The sequence below is a fragment of the Cydia strobilella genome, chromosome 6 (genome assembly GCF_947568885.1).
Source record: "Cydia strobilella chromosome 6, ilCydStro3.1, whole genome shotgun sequence".
NCBI classification, from domain to species: domain Eukaryota; kingdom Metazoa; phylum Arthropoda; class Insecta; order Lepidoptera; family Tortricidae; genus Cydia; species Cydia strobilella.
In genome coordinates, this window is record NC_086046.1 from 16,120,310 (window position 1) to 16,143,843 (window position 23,534).

General features: G+C 37.9%; 1 protein-coding gene and 1 long non-coding RNA gene across 8 annotated transcripts in view; both read left to right on the forward strand.

Annotated features, from left to right (window-relative positions):
* Positions 1 to 23,534, forward strand: part of LOC134742440 (myelin transcription factor 1-like protein) — a 302,896-nt gene that overhangs the window by 88,727 nt on the left and 190,635 nt on the right. The window lies entirely within an intron of this gene.
* On the forward strand, positions 183 to 22,986 carry LOC134742565 (uncharacterized). The gene is made up of 2 exons (XR_010127949.1): positions 183 to 244; positions 22,907 to 22,986. It is a non-coding gene; the product is annotated as an uncharacterized LOC134742565 (long non-coding RNA).

Here is a 23,534-nt window from a genome sequence, read left to right on the forward strand (position 1 = left end):
AGACGTCAGCTTGTATTGAGGACACCGAAGCTCAATCGATACAATCGGCTTCATGCGGCCAAGCAAAGTACTTGGCGTCAACTTTTGGCGTCGCCTACGGAGCTACGCCTTAGCCCGTAGCGACTCCGTAGAATATTCTGGTATGATATTTTCCAATCTTTGTTTACTGACTCACCACCACTGACTGCTTACCATCAGGCGGGCCGTATGCTTGTTTGCCACCGTCGTGGTATAAAAAAAAATGGTAAATTTATAATTATTTTGCTTCCGATGATCCACAGGTACATTTTACGCAAAAAACAAGCAATGGTGCTTAATCATTGATTTTTAACAGTAGTAATAAAAATTATCTTCAACTTGTTTGACCCACTAAAAAAAAAAAAACAGACATAATTGGTTCATAACAGTTCCAGCTCCGGCAAGTTCAGTGCACGCGAGCGCCGCAAGTATCCGGGTTTGAACTTGAAAACGACTCGCGCGCAACTTTCCAACGGATTTGTTGCGACTTGTTGTTGCTCCGTTTGTTACCAAACTAAATTTGAGTTGCTAAACTAAACTTGTGGATATTTAAAGGGAACTTTTTCACGGAGTCAACGGCCGCTTACACTGTCACCCAGTTTCGGAGTACCTACGGAGTTATGGCAGTTGTTCGCAACTACTTGGACCAGGGGCAGAGGGCTGCAGTCGGAAGGTCAGGGCGCTAATTTGACCTTGCCTACAACTTCTGGGCGCCCGCGCTAGTTCAACTTGCCAATTACAATTGTTCAACTACATATGCCACTTCGGAACGAGGGCGTTTGCAGTGTTCAGTGGATAAAGAAGCCATGCTGGTGCTTCCCAGGTGAAATCTTGTGCTTTTGATTTGTACGAATGATGTTTAACTTGATGACGTAAGCGATTTTTAATTAAATCTTTATGTATTTTTTGTATGCTTCTTATTTTTTGTACACAACATACATAAACAGTAAGACAATTTACTTTATTTATTTCAATAAAACTCTGTATTTATTTACAACGTATTGTATGTAGGTATGTTGTTTAAACGTTTTAAATATAGTAACCCAAAGTTTGTCTGGAAGAGATCGCTTTTTAGCGATAAGAACGCCTATTGTTTACCTCTGCTTGTGTTTCTGTTTTCTTTTTATATTGTTTTCTTTTATTGAGGTGTGCAATAGAGTTTTTGTATTATACTGTATTGTAAATATTTTCAACGTAGAAATAGTGCATTACGATTCAAGTGCGAAAAATAGGAAATTCGAAACAAGTGGCGATAAATTAAAACACGACCGAAGGGAGTATTTTAAATCGACACCAGTTGCGAATTACGTATTCGCACATGTATCGTACAACGTTTTTCAGTACATATGGCCCTTTAAATTTTCGTCATAATTGCGTAATGTGCTAATTATCGCACTACGAGCCCCGATGCATATGTTTTCGTCTAGTCAGACCATTTTTTGAGGTTCTCGCGTTTGTACAAAAATAATGTTTAAGTTTAAAAATCACTAACATTTAATGCTTAAGCTAATGTAGTTTAATTTTATATGGTAATATTCTCCAAGAAAAAAAATAACGATTCTTTATTTTTTATTTGACGGGAAGGAATATAACAGATGTGAAAAGGGTTATTACTAGGGAAAGCCACACGGCTCTACCAATGTACTGACAATTTTGTTTCGAGTCCATGCATGCAGCAGTGCTACAGGAGAGGACAATTATTATGATTTGGAGAACGTTTTTGAAAAGTACATTTTTGAAACAATAAGAGTCTCATGCAGTTTAAATAAACTAGATTAAACATTAATATTACGGTTCCCATTACTGGGTCATTCTATCTTCATGTGTAAAATTTATTAGACTAAACAAAATTGTTGTGTGGAACTAGACGAACTATTTTGCATCGGGGCTCGTAATGCGGCTAAGTAGCACCATATGTACTGTAAAATCTATTACAACTGTTCTTCAAAGAAAGTTTACCTCTGTTTTTTTTTTCAAAGTGTTATACTAACACACATGTTTTATTGCACGTGTAACAATGTAATAAATAAAATTTATACAAAGCACAGCCGGCAATAATTAAGTGTATTTAAAAAAAATATTATTTGGAAGAAATGTATCTTATAAAAGTAGCATCACATTATGTGTATTTTTCATTATATTCTGTTATAATTTTTAAGCAGTGCATTTTTAGGATTCCGTACCTCAAAAGGAAAAAACTGAACTCTTATAGGATCACTCGTGCGTCTGTCTGTCTGTCTGTCCGTCTGTCACAGCCTATTTTCTCCGAAACTACTGGACCAATTAAGTTGAAATTTGGTATACATATGTAAGTGTGACCCAAAGACGGACATTAGACGTAAACAAATGAATTTTAAACACGGGAGCCACTTTTAATAATTTTTTACACTTTTAGTAAATAAGAAAATTAAAAAATAAAGTTTTTTTAAATATATCGTGTTACATATCATATGAAAGAGCTCATTGTTAGAATCTCAAATATATATTTTTTATAATTTTAAGATAAACAGCTTAGAAGTTATTTAAGAAAATAGGCAAAACATTACCATCCCCCCCTTTATCTCCGAAACTGCTGGGTCAAATAATTTGAAAAAAATATACAAAATAGATCTTTACCTATAAATGACAGGAAAACCTATTAGAAATGTGCAGTCAAGCGTGAGTCGGACTTAATTACTTAGTTTTTGATCCGACCCCTATGCGGGTTTTTTAAAGACATTTTACATAAAAAATACATTGTTTAAATTGTGTAATGTACGGAACCCTTGGAACGCGAGTGCGACTCGCACTTGGCCGGTTTTTTATAGTAGTCTATATTAGATACTATTCTATAAAACTAAATACAATCATATTTAAAATAAAAGGGCAAATTATAAAAAATACGCAAGTACGTAAGTATATAACGAGTTAGCACTGATTGACTAGCAGGTTATCTTTTCGCGGATCAGCAAAGTAATATTTTGGTATTAATGATTTTATTTTTATTTTATAGTATATATATACAGATCCCTAAAAAAATTAACCGCTTCTTAATTAGCAAAAGGTAAAAAAATATACAAGATAATTCACTGCTACATTTTTACTCGACCACTCCTCGGATCTGTTTAGAACAATGTAAAATGCATAAAACAAAAAACGAAACAACCTTAGAAACCACAAGGTCTAATAATGTTGGTCAAGTGTTAGTATCTACTCGTAGGAGCTAAAATTTAGTTGACCATTTTTGTTAATGCCGAACGAAATTATGTAGGTACCTATACCGTTTTGAGATAGGATCATTTAATTGCGTGTGCTTATTTAAATCTGTGTAGAGGAAGTCTGAGATTTCCAATATTGTTAATAAAGACAAATTGAGTAATACGATAAAATATATCTGCAAGATGATTCTATCCAAGTCACTCGCAAACATCTCAAATTACCTGAAGCAAAATTAACAAAATCGGAGCAAAGTCGGAAAGTCGTATCGAGACTTAATTAAGTGAATCTCCTCGGCCGTCAAAGGCTTCAAACAAATTGGCCACGACAAAATAATGCGGTGGATAATGGCCGCTCCGACAGCCGTGGGCGTCGCACCTGACTAGCTAAATTAATTACATCCCCATAAGGAAATATTAACCGGCCGCTTAATAAGCCATTCTTGGATACGCCACAATTAAATTGGGAGGGTCGTGGAGTCATTATTTATAAACAATAATATATCAAAGCGATACGCAAGATGGCGCGCGCGGCCGCAGCGCTCTGAACATTCTTTAATAAATGAATCTTCACTAATATACCTTTCTTGGAATATGCAAAATCGCACGCAATCGGGCGCAGGAGAGATACTTGTTTTATGAGTTGGTTCTACAAAAGATTTGCTGAGTTACGATAAATACCAGTTTAGATTTTACAGTAGATATGGTATTACCTACTTATATTTATTTTTCATTGTTACTTTTAGTTATCAAGCAGTTATATTATATCAGTTTATCTCGTTAATTATAAATTCAGTATATCACGTATTGGATATTCATCTAAATAATAGTTTATTTGCAGAAAAATCCCGACTGTTAGAACTAATTGTGCATTAAATTAAAGCGAATTATTATTTAAAAAAGAATTATAAACATACTTAACTTACGGAATAAGTAAAAATATTTCCTATAAAGTTTTTTTTCCTACAAATAATAGAACTTTATAAAATATGCAAAAGAAAAACCTGAGTCGACAGCGTAAAAAACGTGTTCTTTATTTCAAACAGCGTTCACAACAAGAACGTATATTACTGAATATTACAAGAAAACTCTAGTAGCTCGATGTCTACGTAGCGAGCATAACACGGCCCAGAGCGTATTTATGGTTATATGATGGGAAAGTTTCCGAGCGTAGGAGCTAAAGCCATCGATTTTCAAAACTTTTTCATGGAAATAAACCTACTTTCGTTGGGAACGCTGCGCCGTTGTGTGCGTAACCGCATACAGCTGCAGCTGGGTCAGAGGTCACGCGCTCCAGATCTAATTTGATTGATTAGCTATGGATGAGTATTGATGCGTGGAGACTTAAGGGATAATTAAAAAAAATTAAAAAGATGGATTATTTTACGCCAAGTTTGAGAATCAACTGTAAATCCAACGTGAAATTGGTTATATATAGAGCATAATGACTTGAAATTCGTATGTTGCAGTGCTGCTTTAAATCTAATTTCCAGCATTTGCTACCAGTAATTTCTAACAGATAATGTTTGAAATTGGCTTTCGGCAAACTAGAACACTACATTATATTAGCACGTGCCCGTCTCTGACACATCCCGACCATCGACCGCGTGTCGCACCCACACAAGCGCAGCGCTGTACTTGTAATGGGTCCGCAAAGAAAACTTTTTAAAACTTTTGCACCGGGGCAATATGGCTCGTGTTCTCAGTCGCTATATTTTATTTAGGCAACATTAAGCTGTCTCGCTCTGTGACTTGAACGCTTGTATTTATCTGAGGGTGTAGGGTATACTTTTGTAAAGATACGAACGATGCCATGCCCGGGATACGAGGTAATTATTTTAATTTTGCCATTGATGTGTATTTTTTATGAGTTAACGGTGATTTCGAACATATTATGATGTTATGGGTATGAGAAATTTTAAACTATTAAGATGTACAAAGTCAGTTTACAGATTAGGTACTTTTTTCAATAATGATAATCATCATCATACTCGTCGAAATTATCGATTAAATGATTTCAATGAGAACACATTTGTCTCTTGAGCCTTGAGTAATTAATAACCATTATACTGAATGCCCAAAGGAATGCGCTATTTTGGTGGCAACACTCACAAGTTTCAAGCATTTTACTTAATAAAGAAATATAACTAGGAAAAAAAATTATTGTATACAATATTTTAATTTGTGTTTTTAAGTCACAACACTACTATTAGATTATGAACCCAAATAGAGTCATAATATACTAGAGGTATGTGACCAAGACCTCCAGTGGCCGAGGCCAGAATCGAACAGGTGTCCTCAGCCTACGCGACTAACACTATTACTTACCTCTGAGATAATCGGGCACGGGCACGGCGCCGCGGTACCTGTCCCAATTTCTTGAGTAGGTATATTCTATCTTTGAAAGGCTAGGCCGCTTTAGCATTGTGCGTGCTTGCACCTCCTTTTGAATCCCTTACGGCATTATGGTAATACGGCATTTAATTTTAAAAAATCTAGGTATTTATATAAGCACTCATATCGTCTTATGTTTTAATGGCTGCCCCGGAATGCAGCATCACGGTCGTTTATCACGATCGCTCTGATCGGGGCTCAGCTGCGTTTTATTGTCGACACAAATTCTTATTTTACCTAATTTAAGACGCATATTTTTTTATTTTGGATTGAGTGCTTTGATTTTAGGCTTTGTTTCTTATTTGAAGAAAGGCTGATAAAAACAATAAACAAATGTTGGACAAATAAAAACGAAATATAGGTAATATAATGTCTATTAGAACAAGTACTATGTACCTATAGTACCCATACGAGTTTCTTATAACTAGATGATGTGTATAATTATGTGAATCTATCTACAAGTACATATAATTTTGAAATATTTTTTGTTAACTTTTAAAACAAGAACATTGGTATGATGAAAAGGCCTAAGAATTTAACCATAATTAAAATGTCTTAAGTCGTAGCGTTAATTTTAAAAGCTTCCTTATCAAACCGATGTAAAATTAGAAAAGGTCCGAGTTTCTCCGCTCCTGCTCGTAAATTACCGGGGCATTGTTTTATGCGCTCATTACATAGATTGTTCTCAAATGTTCTAGAGTGTTCTATGGGGGAGCGTTGTTATGATTTCCAAAGGACGAGGAAAAATTTCCTTTCAAGTCATGGGCGGTTTGATTGTTTTAAAATTGGGAGGCGTTATGTTTTATGGGAATGGACTTTTATTAGGGTGTAGGCGCAAATGACTTATAGAGGTTTTGTTCAAAATACACGTGACTACTTGTGAGTCTTTGAAATGTGGCATATTCTTTTCTGCATTTTTATTTGTTTTGGTAAATTTCCGCTACAAAGAGCAATTGTAAAACTTTCCACTGAACTAGTTAAAAAAATGTTACTTTGCAAATCTGGCGCACGCCATGCAATAAAACCCGACCACTCAAGCGTTAAATCACAGAATTTGCAGTCAAAATACACGAGTCACGTTTGCTGCGACACCAGCGGCGAATGGCATTCCAGCTTTATCTGTGGAATCAATTAATACGGGGCCGGCGGTGCCTGGCTCGAGGCGGGAAGGCTCGAGCTGGCTCGTGGCTCGAGCACGAGCCCCGGATGTGGCGATCGGCAGCGCGTCCGGACGCCCAAACGCACGTCACTTCCGCCCTCAGCACGCGGGAAATTCTATTTGTTATTTTAGGGATTTTGAAAGCTTTGCCATGTTGGTTTTGCACGCTTCGGCTATAAAATTTGCCGCTTTAACTTTGTAATGAAACTCACATTTTGCGAAGTTAGGCGACACGGTTTGATTAGCGAGCGTTAATCACTGCTTTGTGTCAAAATTTAATCACATTCAAATTACGTTTTATATCGTCCCAGGTACCCAACTCATCATCATTCGCTTGCCCTTGTCCCATTCACTTGGGGTCGGCGCAGCATGTCTTTTTCTTCCATACATCTCTGTCACCCGTCATCTCATCATTCACTTGCGTTAGTTTCATATCATCTTTCACACAGTCCATCCACCTTTTCCTCGGTTTTCCTCTCCTCGTACTTCCCTCCACATTCATTCTTAATACCTTTCTCGTCACATGACTTTCATCCCTCCGCATCACATGCCCGTACCATGCTAGGCGATTTGCCCTTACTTTTTCTGTTATGGGTGCAACTTTCAGGCTTCCTCTTATATACTCATTCCTTATCCTATCCATTCTCGTCACGCCACACATCCACCTTAACATTCTCATCTCCGCTACATGCAATCTCTTTTCATCCTTCACCTTTAGGGCCCAACACTCTGATCCATACATGACGACAGGTCTTATGATCGTTTTATAAATTTTACCCTTCAACCGAAGGGGCATACGGGCGTCACAAATGGTTCCCGTAACCTGTCGCCATTTCATCCATCCTGTGCTAATCCGGTTTTTCACGTCGCGGTCAATATCGCCATCGCACTGTACGAGCGAACCGAGGTACTTGAAGTCGGAGCAGACCGGCAATGTAACGCTATCGAGTTCTATGGCAGCAAAACTGGAGAGATCGCCAAAATCGCAGAACATGTGTTCTGTTTTAGATCTGCTGATCTTTAGGCCAACATTCTCCAATTTTTGCCGCCATTTCTCAAGTCTGCTCTGCACCTCTAGTTCGTTTTCACCTACAAGCACAATGTCATCAGCAAACAGCATACACCAAGGTGCCTCCTCCTGTATGTCCGATGACAGTGCGTCCATTACTAGCAGGAAGAGGTAAGGGCTTAAAGCCGATCCCTGGTGCAAGCCTACTGTGACACTGAACCTGTCGGTGGTGCCAGCTGCTGACCGGACCCAACTATGATCAAAATATGACTATGCATTTAAAGACAATTCACGAAGTTCTGGAGTGGAGTAAGGAAACTTTTTTATTTAACATAATGAAAAACTATTACTTTTTCTTTTTCTGGAATCTTACAGCTATGAAGACGGTGGTTTCTACTAACATAATATCAATAATAATGTAAAGTCTTTGTTGTACGATGTCATGTCATGATAGTTTACGCGGCGTATTAGTGGCGCTAGTGCATAAAGCTAATCCGTGGATCCCCGCGACAAACGCGGCGTCACGCGCGGTGCAGTGTATGCACTCTTTTATATAAAACGATAAAGCATCTTGTTGTGAGACACAATAGTTTATTTTCACAATTACTTACATTAGAACATGTTGCTTAAAATTACATATCAAATTACTATTGATAGTAAAAAATCGTTTTGCTGTCATTAGTGTGTATATTTTATTTTAACGTTAATTACCTTGCTATTCCATTCGTCCTTAAAGAACAAATTATCTTTTCTTTCTCCTATAGTTTATGATTATCCCTCATTGCTACATTGGCATACATACAGTACACCCTTACACCCGTCTTTAGGTTGATCCGCATTTGGTATTTTCTTTGTCAACATTGAATGCATGCACCAGATGCAGGTAAGCCCGCAGTCGCAGTCACGATTTATTCGGTCGCCGCGCTGTCACGGCACCACTGCTGCAGTTGCATAAATACCACTGGTAATTAGCATTCATCGTGCCAACAACCACAGCTTACTTCAAACCACTACATGAAGAAGAAAACGCTTGGAATGTAAAAAAAATATTATGGTTAAAAAATAATAATATAGGCACTTGCATTGTTAAAACAACGATACATTTAATTAAAATTATTTTTCTCAAAAATGGACGGCAAAGTCGACGTTGCCGGTTAAAAAGTAGGTCGCGAAGTGCGTAGTTTATGGTCAGTCAAAAAATTAAAAAGTTAAAAACATTGCAGTCTCGATTTCGGGACTGCAATGTTGCATACAAATTCCATTATTTGTCGAGTTTCAAACTTTTTAAAAGTTGAAGTGGCCATATCAAATGAAGGCATAGGTCCATTATACAGCCAAACAGATGATCAGTACTTATTATTATAATGTTGGTACCGCGACTATTTAGGTGTCTCAAATAGGTTGGCGTATTTTCAGCATAAAAATACACTTCCATTTTTAATTAAAAAAATAAAACGGCGGCAAAGCAAATCTTTTTACTTTTTTCTGTGAAAATATATGCATAACAATGTTGCTTCTGTAAAATATTTCTATTATATTTGCATTTATTGCGCCATTTTTGAGAAAAGCACTATATATGACTCGGCTGGAAGGCTACTTGCTGGCTTCGGATTCAATTAAACGGACTCCCAAGGTCGTCCGTTTAAAACAAATCCTCAGCCAGCAAGTAGCTACTTCCGAGCCTCGACAATAATGTACTATACCTAACCATGACCGCGCTGATGTCGTCCCTCCTCCAATGATTGTCTTCTTCAACCTGACTTAAGCTCATGATTTTAAAACTAACACAGGACTTAATCGCGTACAAACTTACGTTACTGATTTAAGCTATCTTAAAGGTCTGATCATTGCTATCATTGGGTAGTTAAACTTACCCTTATTAGAATTTACCATGCTTGGCGAAACAGATCAGCAGCTTACAATGTAAAAAATATTACTTATAATAAGTTGAGGTACTATACTCTGGCAGCAACCTTGTCGTTTACTCCTTAGTAAATTAAAAAAAATGTAATCGCGAAGAGCTGACTTTCTAATATAGAAAATTTGAATTTCGCACCGTTTTCTGCTGACAAGTTAGGTGTGTTTAACTGTAACATTTTAGAGACAATTTTCTTTGCAGCCAATTTTATTACAAAAATTACAAAACAAATAATGTTAGCTACAACGAGGTTCAACGCTTATCTTTGTCTCCTAGATATTTTTAAACATCTTTGTGAAGTAATTGTATTACACTCTTGTCAAAACCGGCCAGGTGCGAGTCGGACTCGCGCACGAAGGGTTCCGTACGATTACGCAAAAAACGGCAAAAAAATCACGTTTGTTGTATAGGAGCCCCACTTAAATATTTATTTTATTCTGTTTTTAGTATTTGTTGTTATAGCGGCAACAGAAATACATCATCTGTGAAAATTTCAACTATCTAGCTATCACGGTTCATGAGATAGAGCCTGTTGACAGACGGACAGACAGACAGCGGAGTTTTAGTAATAGGGTCCCGTTTTTACCCTTTGGCTACGGAATCCTAAAAACTATTAAATCTTTAGTTTAACTTACTTTATTTCATACAAATTTCAATGAAGGGTCAAACAGTTATGATGGGTTTTACAAAAAAAACCGGCCAAGTGCGAGTCGGACTCGCGTTCCAAGGGTTCCGTATATTACACAATTTAAACAATGTATTTTTATGTGAAACGTGAGTGTGAAATGTCTTTAAAAAACCCGTAGGGGTCGAATCAAAGAATAAGTAATTAAATCCGACTCACGCTTGACTGCAATTTCTAATAAGTTTTCCTGTAATCTATAGGTAAAGATTTATTTTGTTTATTTTTTTCAAAATTTTATACCCAGTAATAAAACTATGAAAACGGATTATATCGCGTATAATGAATTTATAATACATCCCGACGTTTCGAACCCTTTACAGCGTTCGTGGTCAACGGGTGACTGGGGAAAAATTACAAAGTGCAAAAATACCCACATACGAATAATAATGAACAATCATAGACTATAAACTTTAAGGCTGGTTGTACATGCAAAATCGGTTCATAAGGCTAGTTATACACTACAATTATTTTCAAGTAAAGATATAATCCGTTTTCATAGTTTTATTTCATGAGTAACTATCGCGGTAACCGAAGACCCAGTAGTTTCGGAAATAAAGGGAAGAATGGTCATTTTTTGCCTATTTTCTTGAATAACTTCTAAATTCAATTTTTAACATGCAGATACGTCTGCGAGCGATACTCCAAATTTTATATTAAAGGAAAAAATGGAAAAAGTTACACTTCCGGCAGGATTTAAACCCGCAACCTCCGCAATCCTGCCTGAAGTGTAACTTTTTTTTCCATTTTTTCCTTTAATATAAAACTTCTAAATTGTTTATCCTAAAATTGTAAAAAAAATATATTTGACATTCTCACAATGAGCTCTTTCATTTGATATATTATATAACACGATATAGTTTGAAAAACTTTATTTTTTAATTTTCTCATTTACCCCCCAAAAGTGGCCCCCATGTTTAAAATTCATTTGTTTGCGTTACATGTCCATCTTTGGGTCACAAACTTACATATGTATACCAAATTTCAACTTAATTGGTCCAGTAGTTTCGGACAAAATAGGCTGTAACAGACGGACAGACAGACAGACAGACAGACAGACAGACGCACGAGTTATCCTATAAGGGTTCCGTTTTTTTCCTTTTGAGGTACGGAACCCTAATAACGGACAAATGACAAACCTTGAAACGGTAGTTATAAAAAATGCCCTGGCTGCTTTTAGCTTTACTGCAATGCAACCTTTTATTGTACTGCCTTAATTTTTACTTCTCGTGATATGTATCGATAAGGAAATGCGCAAGTTTAGGGTGTAAGACTATAAAGTACACATGGTGTAATAAAATAAGGTTTCAATTACTTTGTAAAACTAACTAGTGGGAAGTTTTTTATGCTGTGTATTTATACTTTGTAATCGTACGTAAAAGTGTGTATATATACTTACGGGTGGGTGTATAGACAGCCCCATGTGCAGAGCGTGCATGGAAGAAGAGGAAACAACAAAACACATTTTCCTAGACTGCCAACAGGTAGAAGTATACAGGAGCAAATACTCCATCCTCCATCTAGGGACTTCGTGCACACTAAAAGAGGCAGTTAGCAACCTGAAAACATTGCTAGGCTTCATGGAGGAGCTGGGGTGGTTAGAGTAGCGCTACCTCGTTTCACGCAAAATAGGCACAATGGTTGTCGATTTGCGGAAAATGCCCAGTAGCACTAACACTAACTAAAGTGGGTATAAATAATTTTGTTTGTTTTATTTTATTATAAAAAGAAAATCTTAATTGCGATTACATACAGTGTTCTTGGTATCTACATTCTAATAAATTTATTTTAAGCGCAAAAGAAGACTTTCGCCTTTTTAATTGCTTTTAAAGTGATAACGCCAAAACCTCCACCATAAGTGCCTTTTTAAAATATTTACTAAGTCTATACTTATATACTAAGTAGATTATGTCAGAACGGATATTCTACGACTAGAGCTTGCTATCCATAATCGTAGACAAATAAAAATCCCATTAAACGCTATTAACGAAATGTAAATAAAAGGGTTGAATATTTAATGGCCAGAATATTTTCTACGGATGAAACTATAAAGTATAAATGCAGGCTGCATAATGACAGCAATCATAAATCTACGAGTAGAGTCGCAATAAAGTGATGATGGGTTTTTGTTTTTAGTCTACCTATTAAGCAATATCTGATTCAAACTCGAATTATCTTTATGGCTGTTTGGTTGGATATCATAAAATTTTGTTAGGTTACTGTTAAATGGAGTTATAATAAATAAATAAATATTATAGGACATTCTTACACAGATTGACCAAGTCCCACAGTAAGCTCAAGAAGGCTTGTGTTGTGGGTACTCAGACAACGATATATATAATGTACAAATACATAAATACGTAGAAAACACCCAAGACTCAGGAACAAATATCTGTGCTCATCACACAAATAAATGCCCTTACCGGGATTCGAACCCAGGACCATCGGCTTCACAGGCAGGGTCACTACCCACTAGGCCAGACCAGTCGCCAAAAATAATTAAATCATAAATAATTTAAAAGTAAATATGTAAACCACACTTTAATCTTATTTTATGTTTTCTTTTGTATTATGTAATGTCTTGTTTGTTTGTGCTTACGAATAAAATCTCATTCTATTTTATTCTATTCTATTCTAAAAGGAAAAAACGGAACCCTTATAGGATCACTCGTGCGTCTGTCTGTCTGTCTGTCTGTCCGTCTGTCTGTCTGTCTGTCCGTCTGTCACAGCCTATTTTCTCCGAAACTACTGGACCAATTAAGGTGAAATTTGGTACACATATGTAAGTTTGTGACCCAAAGATGGACATGTAACGTAAACAAATTAATTTTAAACACGGGGGCCACTTTTATGGGGTAAATGAGAAAATTTAAAAATAAAGTATGCCAAACTATATCGTGTGTATATATATCAAATGAAAGAGCTCATTGTGAGAATCTCAAATATATTTTTCTTATAATTTTAAGATAAACAGTTAAGAAGTTATTCAAGAAAATAGGCAAAAAATTACCATTCCCCCCCCCCCCTTTTATCTCTGAAACTACTGCGTCAAAAATTTTGAAAAAAATACACAAAATAGATCACCGGAAAAAAACCTATTAGAAATGTGCAGTCAAGCGTGAGTCGGACTTAATTACTTAGTTTTTGATCCTATTCCTACGGGTTTTTTAAAGACATTCACATAAAAAATACATTGTTTAAATTGTGTAATGTACGGAACCCTTGGAACGCGAGTCCGACTCGCACTTGGCCGGTTTTTTGGTATAATTCATGTTATTATGGACATTTAAGTTAAAATACCTTTTGGACTCTATTTTATGTTAAAAATTAAACACTCTAAATTAAAGGGCAATAATAGAAAAATGTCTTATTTTATATAAAATTGTGATATTGACCGCCAGCCGCAAGATGCCCAACTCGGGGATGGGGATTGAGCATTATAACGCCAATTTAAAAGACAAAAGTAGTGTACAGGACTGTGGAAGCTACCGAGGTATTAAGTCACATCATGAAACTCTTCGAGCGCGTAGTCGACTCAAGGCTCCGGCAAGAGTGCACGGTCTCGGAATGTCAGTATGGGTTTCGTCCTGACTGTGGCACTGTAGATCCTATCTTTTCCCTAAGAATGCTAGTCGAGGCCTACAGAGAAAAGGAAAAGCTTTTGCATATGGCTTTTCTGGATCAGAAGGCTTTCGACTGCGTACCGCGCCAGGTAATCTGGTGAGCCTTGAAGGAGAAGAATGTGCCACAAACCTATAAATCTACATTATCCGAGACATGTACCACAACTCGGAACCCATAGTATGCGTTGGCGATACTCACCCATTTCCGATCACAGATGTCGTTCACCAAGGCTCAGCCCTTCCAAAGTCCACGAACCATCTCCGTGGCTTATGATGTACGCTGACGACACTGCATTGACAGATGAGGACAAACAGAAACTGGAGCATAAAGTGAACCAATGCAAGGGTGCGCTAGATAACGGCGGTCTGAAACTAAATGTTGCGAAAACCGAGTAGGTACCTACTGGTGGCATGTGGCGGCACGGACCCCGACCCCATAAAGGTAGGAGACGAATTTGTCGTGAAAACGAATAAATTCAAATACCTTGGGTCCGTGATGCACGAATTTGGTGAAATCGATCACGACGTCCAAGCCCGAATAAACGCTGCTTGGGCAAAATGGCGAGAAGTAACCGATGTACTCTGCGACCCCAGGATACCGGTGAAGCTAAATCCGCCCAGTCCTACTATATGGTGTCGAAACCTGCCCTGTCCTCGGAAGACATGTCCAGCAGCTTCACGTCACTGTTGTGACACGTGTTGCGATGGATGTGTGGCGTTACGCGACTAGATCGCATACGTAACGAACACATCCGTGGCAGCCTCGGAACCCGTGACGTAGCGGATAAGCTGCAGGAAAGTCGCCTCCAGTGGTACGGCCATATAACCTGCAGACCGGTGGACTACGTCGGAAACAGATGCCTCAACCTTACTGTCCCTAGATCCCGCGGCCGCGGTAGGCCTAAGAAGCGCTGGCTGGACGTCGTGATAGCGGACATGCAAGAGAACAATCTCACACCTGAGGATGCCGAAGACCGGGCAAAGTGGAGAAGATTGAATAGGAAAGCGAACCCTGGCGCTAGGCCGGGAAAACGCTAGGTCGAAGAAGAAGAAAATAGTGATATTAATCAGTAAATTATTGCTTAGGTACCACTAAGACTCTCACTACCGCTATGCTTGCGGCAATTAATAACAAGCTGATATCTCCTGCGAATGCAATAGAGCCATAATTTTCATAACATGACAAATACGCACAAATTACAATAAATTGCTGAGTCCTAGCGACATTTAGCATCACGTGCGTTGTATAACTGCCTTTCATTAGGGTAGTGTTGACAGAGGATGCGTGCGCGCCGCCCGCGCCTGGCACCACTATCGCGCCACCATCGATGACTAATAAATCGAGACTGTGCTGTACAAACCTAAAAAAACTACCAACTAAACCTTACCACCCAAAACATAAAGCCTATTACAAATTCAAAAAACGCAAACGCGTTACTGCGACGTTATAATCACGAGTATTTCGAGCAAACATAGGTTTACCATCGATAAGTATCTTATGCGTTCGGATATAGGGGTAATTTTACATAACAGCAGATACACGATATCGAGTTTGCTGTAATCGCGACCACTTCTAGCGAACACTTTCTGAAGTTCACCCCCGAATCGAGCGTCCGACGGAATTATGCCTATCTACTATCGTAGGTTGTTTGTGCGTGGGCCACGTTATTTCTTCATTTCCATTTCTGTTTCATGTCATTTTGATTTCTTACTTTCAACGTAGGTCACGACATGCATTTAAACTATACGTCTGTTTTACGGCATTAGGTATTTATCGGAAATGTTTCCTGTTTTTATGTTAAATTGTTTAGTAGCAGTGTTTGCCCTGTAAACGTAATTCCTTTAAATGGCTTTTGAAACATCCGTGACTGGCTCTTTTTTATATTTTCCCTTGCCAGTCGTGTTAATCACCATAATGATTTTCTTCAACGAAACTTCAAACATTACTCCAAGAGTGTTTAAAAAGGCACTCCTTTAGATTTTGCGCGTAAACCCAGCAAGTAACAATCCGTAAACGCTTTTCTTATTTGGAAAGTCGCAAAAGTTTTATCTCGAAGAGCGGCCGAGCACCTCTCGAGATTACTCATCTCGCAATAGCCGGAGGCAATTAAAAGCAAGGGGTAGTGCTATCATTAACTGGGAGCTCCCGTCTTAACAAGAATATAATGCAATTTTAAAATAATCCCCGCAAAAAAGAAATTAATGCAGGCACCTCGCTGGATTCCCTTTTTATCTCCTTAATTGGTTTTCACATCTTACAGTGTAAAAAATATCGTGTTCTTTGTAATCTCGGGCGATGTTTTAATAAATATAACGAAGTGAGCCGGGCCGGGGGAAAAATATCGCCGCCCTTAAATAAACCTTCACACTTGAGAGATCAACGGCTGCGTGAGATTTATCGGAAAGTAATTAAAGGCTGGCAACTCCTTCCAGCAATAATTAAAGTAAACTCAATATATTGAGGTTAATTTATATTGCGGCTTAGTTTTTTTTTCTTTATAACTTCTCTAAACATTTCTTCTAACTAGTTTGGCTAATCATAAATTGTAATACGTCTAGCAATAAATACTGTGGCAGCAATTATATTTACATAGGAATTGTGTTCTTTATTAGTTATTAACTCGAAGACTAAGACTAATAAAGTCACAAAGAAAAAATAGAAACGAAAAAAACAAAGTTGTTTAATATGCCTACACCATTGCGTAAAAATATTGTCTTTAATGTTGATATTCACAGAGGAAAATGGGGACTACGTTTGTAAGCATATGCAGTCACGTGACATCGTCCTCATTCCTCTTAACTATCTATCCAGTTTACGTTTTCAAACATTTACGTATGTTATATTGTAACTTACACTCGCGCAAACTATGAGAAATACAATACGAACCGTGTCGGGTTGACGCGTTTGGATACTCGTACTTATTAGTTTGTGGCAAAAATTTACACTTGCTGTTTGAGTTACCAAAACGTCCCGCTTGGTGCGCTATTTGAGATCTCATACAAATTGAGACTAACCGTAAGCATCTTCAACATGATTGAACTGCCATGAACCTAAACAAGCCATCACAATAAACATTTTGGCAGAACACACTCGTAACGTAGGCAATTGATAAACAATTGTACAGCGTTTATAGCTTACGAGCAAAGTTGCTTCCACGGGCTTCGGATTAATACATTGCGATTCTCTCATATAATCGCACTTTCGTAGTACGCCTTTGATTTCAGATATGAATTGTATTCCTACGGAATATGTTTGCTTTTCCGTTAACGCGATTTAGTTAGATACGAGTCTGTGAAAATATCTAAACCATTGGTTTCAGCTTTATTCTTCTTAGAGAGGCTCTTAGCGGTTTTTATCGTCGAATTTAGGTAGATTTCGTCGCTTTCACAAATATGGAATAGTTTTTCTTTGCTAATGTTGACAAGTTTTTTGTTTGGATTTTTCTCTTGCCGCTTTTCTATTGTTATTGCTATACTATTTCATAATGTCCCTAGCTACTTAAGTCCCTTTTCGGAATCATCCAATTTGTAAGTATTTTTCCTTTCGAAATTACCCGAGTACACCTTAGTTAAAGCTATAAATAAAAAAGTTCTAGTCCAACATACATACCTATTGCTGAATTTGATGCATTAAATATTAAAAAATAATGTGTAAAAATACCTGATACTCCCCAACACTATTCCAAATAGTCGGCTAAGTACTCAGGCGCAACAAATTGAATCACAACACTCTTGGCTCGATACAAAGTAATGTAATCCAGTCATAAACCCAACATTAATCCTTCCACTCTGCTATACTGTTGTGTCATCAACGGTAGCCGAAATTTTAATCACCTCGGCCCTCTCCAGGCCCCGCAGGCCCCGCTGGCCCCCGCTGGCCCCCGCCCGGGGGCCGCGACCGCTCCTTACACGATATTCCCATTACTTAGTCCAGGCTGTAATAAAATTTAATATAATGCGAGGAAACGGATGCGACCGCGACTGCAACGGATCCAGATTTAAAGTGTGAGGACAGATGGTGCTTGGGCAGTATTTTATTTATTTAAAAGTTGTACCGAGTGTGCCAGAATGATTGTGATTTAATTTTGACAAGATTTGTCATTTTCATAGCTACTTAAATCTGACTAAGCCACATATTTTGTGGCATTAAGTCCGCCTTTTGTAACTGTATATTTTTTACTGTGCAATAAAGTTTAAATAAATAAATAAATATTTTGACTAAAGTGTATAGTTTGTGATGTTAGGGCTTGTAGATTTAGAAGCTTGGCTCTACATAAAAGGTCTGATAACTTTTTGAAATGATCTCGTCTTGGCAACATTTTACATGTAAATGTTTTTGCTGTAATATTATAATTATTATAATGAACATAATAATTTGAAATTAATTTATTCTTGTACTATTTTAATACTTTATAAGGACTTAAATGTTTTATGTAGTGTCTGACAAAGAATAAAAGGTTGTTAAACAAAACAAGGTCAATACATTTTTAATGGAATCCCATTGATTGAAATAATTATATTCTATTTTGTTTTAATGATTCCGTCATTATTATAAATGTCTATAGATACGCTTAATACTTAGCTAACCGATAATTAAAAGCAATAAAGCAAGCAGCCACTGTTGCCGCGAGCTAAAGGGTTATCCGCCGAGCGTCCATCCTACGGGGCCGGAAAATTGAGAAATGAACCGGGTAACTTAGTTACTGCACCCCATGCCACTGGGTTAGCGAGGATAAAAAGTACTTCATTTTTGAACTACCGTATATATTTAAGACTAGAATATCTCCTTATGGAAAAATGTATCAAGCTAGAAAGCTCAAGATCTTTTAACGGATTCTGACTGTGCAATCCATGCAAAGTTAATTTATATTTTTTTTGGTATAACGTGCCGATCCTATTTTGTTATAGTGCCGTGCCTGTATTTTTTTCTCTGCAATGAATATTGCCGATTCATTGTTAATTAAGGCCATTGATTATAAGCGATGAACACGCTGTGGTATTGTGTCCTAATTCTTAAGAAAATTGTACTTTTATAAATAATCTCTTGATCGATAAATTTCCATTAAAATTTAAAATAATTATAATTAGTTACCACTTACCAGTAGCCAGAACGCAATCATAAGACGTGCTCTGAAGCTAGCGAGATGTTCAGGTAGCAGCACGGAATACGGATGCAGTATGATTTACAACTTCTGCATATCCACTGAAGTGCGGCATTAACATTGAGTTTCGTAATAGCAGCCACGGATGGATTATGACACGAAGACATCTTACAGGCCAATTCGAATTTTAGTTATTCGATCTGTTTACTGATCTGTCAGTGTCAAAAGGGACATTACTATCAAGTTAGACCAGGACAAATCTGCAACGATTTTGATAGCATACGCGGTGCAAGTGTTATTCTAAGCGTCAAACTTCTACGCTATCAAAATCGTTATTATCGTGAAACGAATCTACCTATAGATAGTATTTTTGCGTTTTCGAGTTCATTCCTAACGATTGTTGTGCCATTATCAATGGGACTTAAAGGTATACACACAGAATAAATAATAGTACTAGGTACAGAAGATTCACTCTCTAACAAAACGCGTCTATTACGACAAATATGGCCGCTAGGTGGCGCAAGCGCGAACAGGCGCCCGTTCTGTAGTGGTGCGCGGCTAACTAGACACCAAAATTGGTGTGGGCCGCATGTATTTGTAGCGACGCCACGAAATCGCGGAGTTAGCCACGCCTAGTTTAGGCGGAGTATGTCACATTCTTAGGAGGTTACTTTCGAGTTAGGTCACATTCTGAGGACGTCACATTTTGAGTCCGTCACTTTCTGAGGACGTCACCTTCTGAGTTGGTGACATTCTGAGTAGGTACGTCACTTTCTGAGAACGTCACATTCTGAGGACGTCCTCAGAATGACATGATATCAGAAAGTGACAAACTCAGAACGTGACGTGCTCAGAAAGTGACGTCCTCAGAATGTGACCTAACTCGAAAGTGACCTCATAAGAATATGACATACTCCACTTAAACCGAATTAAAAGGTGGGCAATGATCGTTGACATCGACCATACCTACATCCATGCAATAGCGTTGATGTAAGTATCACTAGCATGCCCATAGATATAGCTATATTCCTTGTAAATACTAGGTAGTACCTTACGCGGTAACTGACCATGTGTGTATGAAAAAGGTTTACTAGAACCTACACAAACTACCAACTTCTTGTTGTACCATGCTATGTACCCATGTAATACTTTACTACTTGCTCGTAACCCCTTGTAGTACACAGTACAGCTCGTCTAATAAGCCTGCACTCAGGTTAATGAGTTTACTGCATCCTCGAGCGGAACTTTTTAAAAGTACAAGAGTTCTGACGCCGAACCTTTGCCGAGGCGTCGGCCATTTAACTTAGTTTCGCTCGGTGCTGGTGTCAAGGGGAAATGTTTACCTAAGGCGACTAGTTACTGAAGAAAAAGATGGAGTTTGTACGGTGAGGTTATGTGTGAGTTTTGGGCGTTCAATAGTGCTCAAGATCGGTTTAGCAAGATTTATTTACGCTAAGTAACGGACACGTAGCTGAGTAATGTTGCATAAGTAGTTTTATTACATTCAGTGCTACGCGCTACGAGCGTAGCCGATAACATGGGAAAATCCGTACGTAACGAAAAGTGCCTACGAACAGAGAACCGGCCTAGCGGGTCGATGGCAGTGAATATATAAACTGTGTGTTTCTTTCGAAAACCTAAAATCAAATGTTAAATATAAATCATCCCCGGTAACTTCTGTTAAAATGTTATATGAAAATATGTGACGTTTTCAATCAAAAGGTACCACATTGTCGCTTACCATAAGGACGAAAATTGCTTGTATCTTTATACTAAAAACCTGTCAGAGCGTCCTTATGGCAAGCGACAATGTGGTACCTTTTGCTTGAAAACGTCACATATACTGATTTGATACTGTCAAGCTCAAATTGCGTACCTAATTGCTTCATTTTGAAAATAGCCTATTTCTAGTTAGGTGGGACTCATCGTTTTGACCAAATTGCATTTCAGGAAAATACATTCCTATTTAGAAGTGAAAAGCTTAACCGATTGTTGATATTATGCTCTACAATGATTTTAATCGTGTTGCCATGTACGGTCAGCATCAATATTAGTTACTTTTGATGCTGTCTGTATTACCTATTTATTAATCATGACTATCGTATTTTAATTATTACACTAATCACTATAAAACCTTAACATCGTAAAGCCACTTCGCTCCGGCGCGGCGGGTTAATAAACCCAAGTATGAATAAAATCATAATGAATGTCGGCGATGCATCATAGCTGCGTTAATCAGACGTGGCTTCGCGATGCATTAGACACGTACACTACGTAGAGGGTGCATCTTTATACATATAGTAGTCTCGGAAATATCGCTGCAACAACAACAACTTCTAGATATAAATAAATAAATAAATATTATAGGACATTATCACACAGATTGACTAAGTCCCACGGTAAGCCCAAGGAGGCTTGAGGCAAGGAGGGTACTCAGACAACGATGTACAGGGTGTCTCATTTAAATCGGTCAGTATGGGAAAATCTGAAACTATAAGACATGCGAAGATCTGTTCGTAGGAACCATGTCATCGATTTTAATATGAAGTAAAACTGCATTCATACATTTAAGAAAACCTGTACTCAGCTCGGGAATCGAACCCGGTTGTTTTGAAAAAAATAACTTACACTATTTAAACAACCGGGTTCGATTCCCGAGCTGAGTACAGGTTTTCTTAAATGTATGAATGCAGTTTTTCTTCATATTAAAATCGATGACATGGTTCCTATGAACAGATCTTCGTATGTCTTATAGTTTCAGATTTTCCCATACTGACCGATTTAAATGAGACACCCTGTATATGTATAATACTTAAATACACCCATGACTCAGGAACAAATATCTGTGCTCATCAACAGATATTATATTTTTATTTCTAATTTAGAGGTCTTCACTTACCTTGACCTTGATCGAACGATCGTTAGGGTCCTATCAAAACAAGATCAAAACCATAGCTAATTTTTAAATCAGAATAGGCCTCCAGAGCGGTGTGCGGATTCGCATCAGTATAATTGCACTTGACCCGGAAAGCCATTCGGCTTTAGATTGGCACAGATTGATCGACATTACCTCGATCTCTTTTTGACATTCATTGCTGATGCGATGCTAGCCTGATGGCAAGCACCAATACATCCATGAAATACCTAGGCACACGTAGTGCGCGAGCAAGATATTGTCAAAATAAAATAATTTTTTTATACTTAGTTCAAAGGCCGCTCTCGAAATTCATACTGGTACTAACTATTGGTAATAAAAATAAATGTTTTATACTTCTAAAGGGACCCACTGACTATCAATCCGCCGGACTGTCAGTTAGACATCATCATTTGACAGTTCCGAACAACTGACAATGACAACTGACTGATAGTCAGTGGGCCCCTTTAGACCCCTCCTACAATTTTTTGTACAGTCGCCATCAGATATATCAGAGCGCCCGAGGTAAAATATCTGAACACGCACTCTAACGCCTTGACAATAGAGGCGTGTTCAGATATTTGTGAGCACCTCGGGCGCTCCGATATATCTGATGGCGACTGTACATATCCGATAATCTGTTTCGAACTGTTGTTATGTTACCATCATCTTCCTCGCGTTGTCCCGGCATTTTGCCACGGCTCCATGGGAGCCTGGGGTCCGCTTGGCAACTAATCCCAAGAATTGGCGTAGGCACTAGTTTTTACGACTGCCATCTGACCGTCCAACCCAGGGGGGAAACTAGGCCTTGTCGGGATTAGTCCGGTTTCCTCACGATGTTTTCCTTCACCGAAAAACGACTGGTAAATATCAAATGATATTTCGTACATAAGTTCCGAAAAACTCATTGGTACGAGCCGGGGTTTGAACCCACGACCTCCGGATTGCAAGTCGCACGCTCTTACCGCTAGGCCACCAGCGCTCTGTACTGTAACTGTTGTTATGTTACCAAAGGTTCCAAATTCAAAAACAAAACAACTGCTTGTCAAGGATATCAGGAGGATATATTGAAGGCTCGGAAAAACGCCCATCATTTTGAAAACATAACTCTGTTCCGTACAACGGAGACTTCCTTATACCAATGTGAACGAATAAAGAGCATTTTCGACTCATAAATGTACACATTGAGATATGTTGAAGGAAACGTCTATACCTAAGTAATGTTACCAACATACCAATATGCTGTATTTCTGTGACTGTTTCTTTTTTATCTCCTTAGTAATAAATAAATAAATAGGTCCTAAATTATGGTTGTATTCAGAATGACGGGCGTTTTTCCGAGCCTTTATGAAATACAGGAAATATATAACTTATATAGGAAAGGCAGCAACAAGAAGATACCTCCTGTATTTCAGAAATATTTATACGAATGCATTAAATACTGATGCAGCGAGAACTCGTGCTCAGCGGAAAATGTCTGAGTGCTTGTAGCCATTTGTTTGGCCCGAAATTCATATTTTA